Source organism: Microtus pennsylvanicus, chromosome 4 (genome assembly GCF_037038515.1).
Source record: "Microtus pennsylvanicus isolate mMicPen1 chromosome 4, mMicPen1.hap1, whole genome shotgun sequence".
NCBI lineage: Eukaryota > Metazoa > Chordata > Mammalia > Rodentia > Cricetidae > Microtus > Microtus pennsylvanicus.
The window spans coordinates 74,967,935-74,974,702 of NC_134582.1; positions in this window are offsets into that span (position 1 = coordinate 74,967,935).

The following is a 6,768-nucleotide window of genomic DNA, read 5'->3' on the forward strand; positions in this document are numbered from 1 at the left end:
TGATGAGAGTCCACTGTAGAGACAACCCAAGCCCCACCATATTCTACAACGATGCACAATTAGGATGCAAATCACACAATGAAGTCAGATGTTAGCAGAGAAACAAAAATAAACTTTGTTTTTAGCTGACATTTAGCCCAAGGCACACTTAAGAGAAATTCTCTCAGGGAATGTTAAAATATGCTCAGAGGAAGGACTAAAGAATAGAAAAATACTGTAGAAACATTAACTAAACATGACAAAGCATAGTGTGTGAAATCCTCAAAGAATAAATAAAGACATCATAAGGAAAAGAGGAAGTAGCAGTCCTCACGTGATACAGTCAGAGTCAAATGATGAGGGTCACATTTGAAAAGAACAGGAGGTAATTTTTCAGAGAGGCAGCAAAAATTAATTCACATTATTAAGTAAAAACTAGTAGCTCAGCGAAAACAATTAACTTGATTTATGTTTCATCCATAGGGTGATAATTTAAACAAGAAGAACATGTAAAGCTAACAGATTTAGAGGAAAAATAGTTTTAATCCAAAAGAAGTCAAAGGAATCAAGAAATAAAAACAGGAACAAAAATTCAAGACTAAATCAGTAACTTTAAACTCAAATATATTCATAAATACAACCAATAAAAATGTAATAATAAAGATGTAACACATAAATGACATGGGCTGTAATAATAAAGATGTAACATATAGATGACACGGGCTATAATAATAAAGATGTAATATATAAATGACATGGGCTGTAATAATAAAGATGTAACATATAGATGACATGGGCTGTAATAATAAAGATGTAACATATAGATGACATGGGCTGTGATAATAAAGATGTAACATATAGATGACATGGGCTGTGATAATAAAGATGTAACATATAGATGACACGGGCTGTAATAATAAAGATGTAACATATAAATGACATGGGCTGTAATAATAAAGATATAACATATAAATGACATGGGCTGTAATAATAAAGATGTAACATATAAATGACATGGGCTGTGATAATAAAGATGTAATATATAAATGATGAGGGGGCTATAGGAGCTGAAGATAGCCTCAGAACAGACGATGAAGATCCACAACCCCGCTAGCGACAGGGATGAAAGAAAAAGGAAACTGAACTAACACAAATAAAATGGCACTGGTACAGACGCGTCAGAAATGAAAACGCTCCCACGAGCATACTTAACGACAGTCTTCCTCCAAGAAATGTGGAGATTTGGCTGCGGTGAACAAATTCCTCAAAGACCACGAGTTGCCAAATCTGACCCAAGAAGTAGAAAAATCTAAATAAGTTTTGTTTCTTAGATAAATTGAACGCTTCCTTTCCAGAAAAACAATTCTGGGCCCAGATGTCTTCTCTAGTGCATCTTCCCAAACATTTAAGGAAGAAATAATGTGGACCTCAACGAGAAAAGATGGCGCGTGCCCAAGCTGGTTCTCGGAGGATGGCTGCATTCTGATGCAGGCCCTGGCAAGAGTACTGTGAGGAAGAATATTACACGCCAATTTATCTCGTGAAACTGTATAAAAATCCTGAAACACTTGCGAATCAATTGATGCCTGAAGTGGTTTAATGTTCAGAAAGTCCGGGCAACTCACCACATTGACAGAAATGGAGGGAAATTATAGCATTTATTTGTCAAAAAGAATAGAGAGTCCAGTGGGCATCACGGAAACTCCTTCTTGCCAAGTAGGAATGAGGAGTGTTCTTCACTCTGAAGAAGACTTCCTTGGAATCTTACAGTAAACACCATATTTAGCAGTGAATTATGAAGAATGTCCCCTCTGGGACTAGGAATGAAACACAGTCTATTGTTCAGTGAAGACTGGATATTTTAGGGAGTGAGATGGGCAGGAAAGTTGGCTGGAAAAGAAAAATACTCTCATTATTTGAAGGGATGAATGTGTATAAAGAGCTCAAAAGAATATGAAAACAATTAAAATTGTCCACAGAACTTGGTGAGGTGCTGCAAACGAGGCGGGTGGCTTAGAAACAGCATTTTACTTCAATGCAAGAAATAAATGGAATATTAAATCACAGCATCTGGGCACACTTAAGATTTAATGCTTATATTTTGTGAGAAAAAATCAAAGAGGATGAGATGAAAATGATAAAAGCTGAGATTTGATGCATTCAGGGTGGAATCAAGGTCTTCGGTGACACAGGACACCAGGCCGCACAGGATCAAGCAACTGTTGGATGCCTGCTGCCCTCTTGACGTTAAAGAACCTGATAGGACCATTTCACAGGAGTGAAGGAACTCAGCAAACCGACAGACAGACAAAGGCAGGCTGACAGGGTCCACAGAGCTGAGCCATTTCCTCCCAGCATAGCAATGGAACGCTTATCATTTCTATTTCTTTTTAAGTCTTGACATTCCTTAACATGTGTGTGTGCACACGCGTGTGCATGTGTGCGTGTATGTATGTGTGTGTGCATATGTGTGTGTTGAATGTGTGCATGTGTGTGTGCATGTGTGAGTGTATGTGTGTGTGCATGCATGTATGTGTGTTGCATGTGTGAGTGTGTGTGTGTTGCGTGTGTGTGTGTGTGTACATGCCTGAGTGAAGTGAGTGTCTGGGGATGTGTTACAGTGCCTTTTAAGTATGTTTGAGGAACCACAGTATTCATTTACCTCCTGAATTCCCATTTAAATGGCATTTTGAGGTCTGTTAAATGTTTTATAAATCTTTAAAATGTTATTTGCTTATACAAAACACCATTCACTCATAAGAGAAAAGCTTCATTGGGCTATAAAATTTGACACCAAACACAGAAATTTTACTAGGAATTTCTTCCTAAAATGGGTCTTAAATTACTTATTTTATTTACATAATCGTCTTGGGTTAAGATATAAATGTGGTTTGAACTAGTTTCTATGGATTTTTAAAAAAAATGTTCTTAATATGTAAACATTACATGTAAGGTGTTTTTTTTTTTTTTTGGTTTTTCAAGACAGGTTTTCTCTGTGTAAATCTAGAAACGTTTACCCTGTATGCAATAAACATGGCCACATTATTAAATGTTGCTATAATTATAACTTATACTATATTTTGAAAATAAATTTTAACATAGTTACAACATTAAGGAGTAAAAATCATTGTCTGCTATCTGTGACTCCTCTTTAGTTTTTTTCAATGCCCTTATCTTGTCCAGTTTAAAATAAAGGGAAAATGCTATTTAAAAACCAAGCTATCAGCGCCTACTAAGCCCGCTTAAATACTCATCAACAACAGGTTAGGTTCTGTGTCGTTAAGATTAAAGACCTTTTACATGGTGTGAAAAGTCATATCTTTAGAAGCAAGACTTTTCCAGTAAGGATTGTTGAAGCTACTGAATGCGATATGACCAAGAGCATGGTCTAGATGGTGTAGACGTTGTCTACACTGCTTTACCAGATGCCTTGGTCTATTGCTGTGAAGAGACACTATGGCCCCAGCAATGCTTCTAAAGGAAGAAACATTTACTTAGGTGGCTCTGGATAGTTCAGAGGTCTAGTCCACTGTCATCACGGCTGGAAGCATGGCGGTATTCAGGCAGAGTGCTGGAGAGGTAACTGTGACTCCCACATCCAAATCCACAGGTAGTAGGCGGGGTGGGGGGATGGGGGGCGGGGAGACTGACAGATTGCCTGACTGACTGACTGACTGACTGACTCTGGGCCTGGCTTGAGCATTTGAAACTCCAATGCCCAGCCCCAGTGACACATTTCCTCCAACAAGGCCACACCTCCTAATCCCTGTCAAGTAGTATCACTGATGACCAAGCATTCAAATCTATGAGCCTATGGAGGCCATTACTGGTTCAAACTACCACATTAGTAAATGGTCATATTAGTGAAAACTTCCAAAGTAGCCCTACCTTTAATAGTTTACATAAAAACAAATATATTACGTAAATATAAAAATAAAAATATAATCACATAATACCCACATATGCATTCCTTTCAGTTTATAGTGCAACTAAGATTTTTAAAAATAGTTCTAGTCAGGATGCTATTTGGTCAATTATTATCTCATCTCTGATTCAGTAATCTAAAAAGATAAATCCCTATGGCTGATAAAATAAACAGTCCTTCAGAACGTGATGGGTCCCGCTCTTGGTCCCTCACTGAGGAGATGATCCTCTATGTTCCGCCATTCCGCAAATCTGAAATTTGAGACAATGGCTTAGTTCCCTGCTTTTAATTTTCCCTAAACAAACAATATGCTTTTAAAAACAAAGATTGCATGTTTTTCAAAATAAGCTTACAGTTATGCTAAGTATGTAGGGTTACTAATTAAGGGACTCAGTCTTAAGTGGGGTTTATTTAAAAATCTGCCTCTGTCAAACTTTATTTGAGCATTATAGAACAGTCAAAAACAGTATTTGTTGTTCAATACTGGTGCAAGTGGTCTTCCAGGTGTAGGTAGCCACACTCGGAGATCTCTGCTGATTGCACAAGGGATCAGAATACTTTGGACCACAGTGTGGTAGTCACAGGAGAAAAGATTCCTCGGCCACTGTAACAGCAAGCCCAAGGAGACCACATCGGGTGGGACTGTATTTACTCAGGAAATGGTGGCCTTTGTAATAAATAATGCTGGGTCAACTGAATATCCACATGGAAAAACAGGATTCTTGACTTCTATTTCACCCCAGACACAAAAATCAATTCCAGATGAAATTGTGAGCAGTGAGGCCGTGAGACTTTCAGATGCCTGTGTGGACCCAGCCAACAGTTCCTCACACAAGAGCTTCACATGCCAGTCTGGAACCAGCCGACTGTTCCTCACACAAGAGCTTCAGATGCCAGTCTGGAACCAGCCGACTGTTCCTCACACAAGAGCTTCAGATGCCAGTCTGGACTCAGCCGACTGTTCCTCACACAAGAGCTTCAGATGCCAGTCTGGAACCAGCCGACAGTTCCTCACACAAGAGCTTCAGATGCCAGTCTGGAACCAGCCGACTGTTCCTCACACAAGAGCTTCAGATGCCAGTCTGGAACCAGCCGACAGTTCCGCACACAAGAGCTTCAGATGCCAGTCTGGACTCAGCCGACAGTTCCTCACACAAGAGCTTCAGATGCCAGTCTGGAACCAGCCGACTGTTCCTCACACAAGAGCTTCAGATGCCAGTCTGGACTCAGCCGACAGTTCCTCACACAAGAGCTTCACATGCCAGTCTGGAACCAGCCGACTGTTCCTCACACAAGAGCTTCAGATGCCAGTCTGGAACCAGCCGACTGTTCCTCACACAAGAGCTTCAGATGCCAGTCTGGACTCAGCCGACTGTTCCTCACACAAGAGCTTCAGATGCCAGTCTGGACTCAGCCGACAGTTCCTCACACAAGAGCTTCAGATGCCAGTCTGGACTCAGCCGACTGTTCCTCACACAAGAGCTTCAGATGCCAGTCTGGACTCAGCCGACTGTTCCTCACACAAGAGCAGTGGCTGCAAAGGAAGCATACTAGAAAGCCAGACTACAGAACAACACAAACTGTTTTCCACAAAAGATACTGTAAGGAAGTGAAAGAACCAACCACAGAGTGCGAGCACATGCTGTGATGAGAGATTCACATGTACAATTTTATATATCTTAATCAATCATATATATACACATATGTATATATGTAAACCTCATTAATCTGCAAAAATACTGATAGAATTAAGAGTGGAAGTTTTAGCAGAGGAACACTGTGCCAGACTTTCTTTTGTTCCACTAATCTGCTCCCAAATTATGACATAGAGACTTATTATTATTATTATTTTATGAATGCTTGGCCTTATCTTATGCTTGTCCCACTATGAACTACATTTTGATTCAGGGCTTTCTCTTTTCTTCAGTGTATCTTTCACTGTCTCTCATGTCTGTCTGTCTGGAGGCTGCCAAGCTTCCAGCCCTGGCCTTTCTATTTATTTATTTATTTATTTATTTATTTATTTATTTATTTATTTTTCAGCCCTGGCCTTTCACTGTCTTCCATGGATGTCTGGTTTCAGGCCCTGGGTATGTCCCTCTCTTTCACCCTCATTCTCTTCCTTCTTCTCTTCTATCATCTTTTCAAGTTTAGATTTCTCCTCCTACTTATTTTCTCTGCCCACCAGCCCCACCTATCCCTCTCCTGCCTAGCTATTGGCCACTCAGTTCTTTATTAGACTAATCAGGTAGCTTAGGCAGGCAAGGCGAAACAGATGTAATACATCTTTTCTTAACTAAACAATGCAGCAGTAACAAAGGTAGCAACTTTCACGCAGGTGAAGTAATATTCAGCAGCATAAACTACCATCACACATCTTTGCCTTGTTAAAATTATATTCCACAACAGAAGGCTGCCAAGTGGAGAGCAAACCCGTGGAAGGATGCTTAACTTGATCATTGGAGAAACACAAACACACTGCCTTCCTTCAGCAGACTCCAGAGTCAGTCAAGGACTATTGGGAACGACTATCTCTCTCCATGATCACACAGGTGGGGTTTGTAACCTGCTAAGCGAATGAGAAGCCTTCACTATGTGCTAAATCTAAACACACAGAGACATGGACCGAGTGCAATCACCTGCCGCATAACAGACGTGGTTTCTGAAAATGCTTCTCTGGATTCTTGTATCATAGCAGCAACCTAGACAGGAACCTGCATGACTAAGCTACAGGATAACTTATTGTTTCCAGGCTACAGAGTAACACCACACATTACAGAAATATACTGTAGGCATCTGTAGTGAGTCCCCAAGAAACTCTGGATCTAAACGTAGAAAAGATACAGTACAAATGCTAGCTGGTG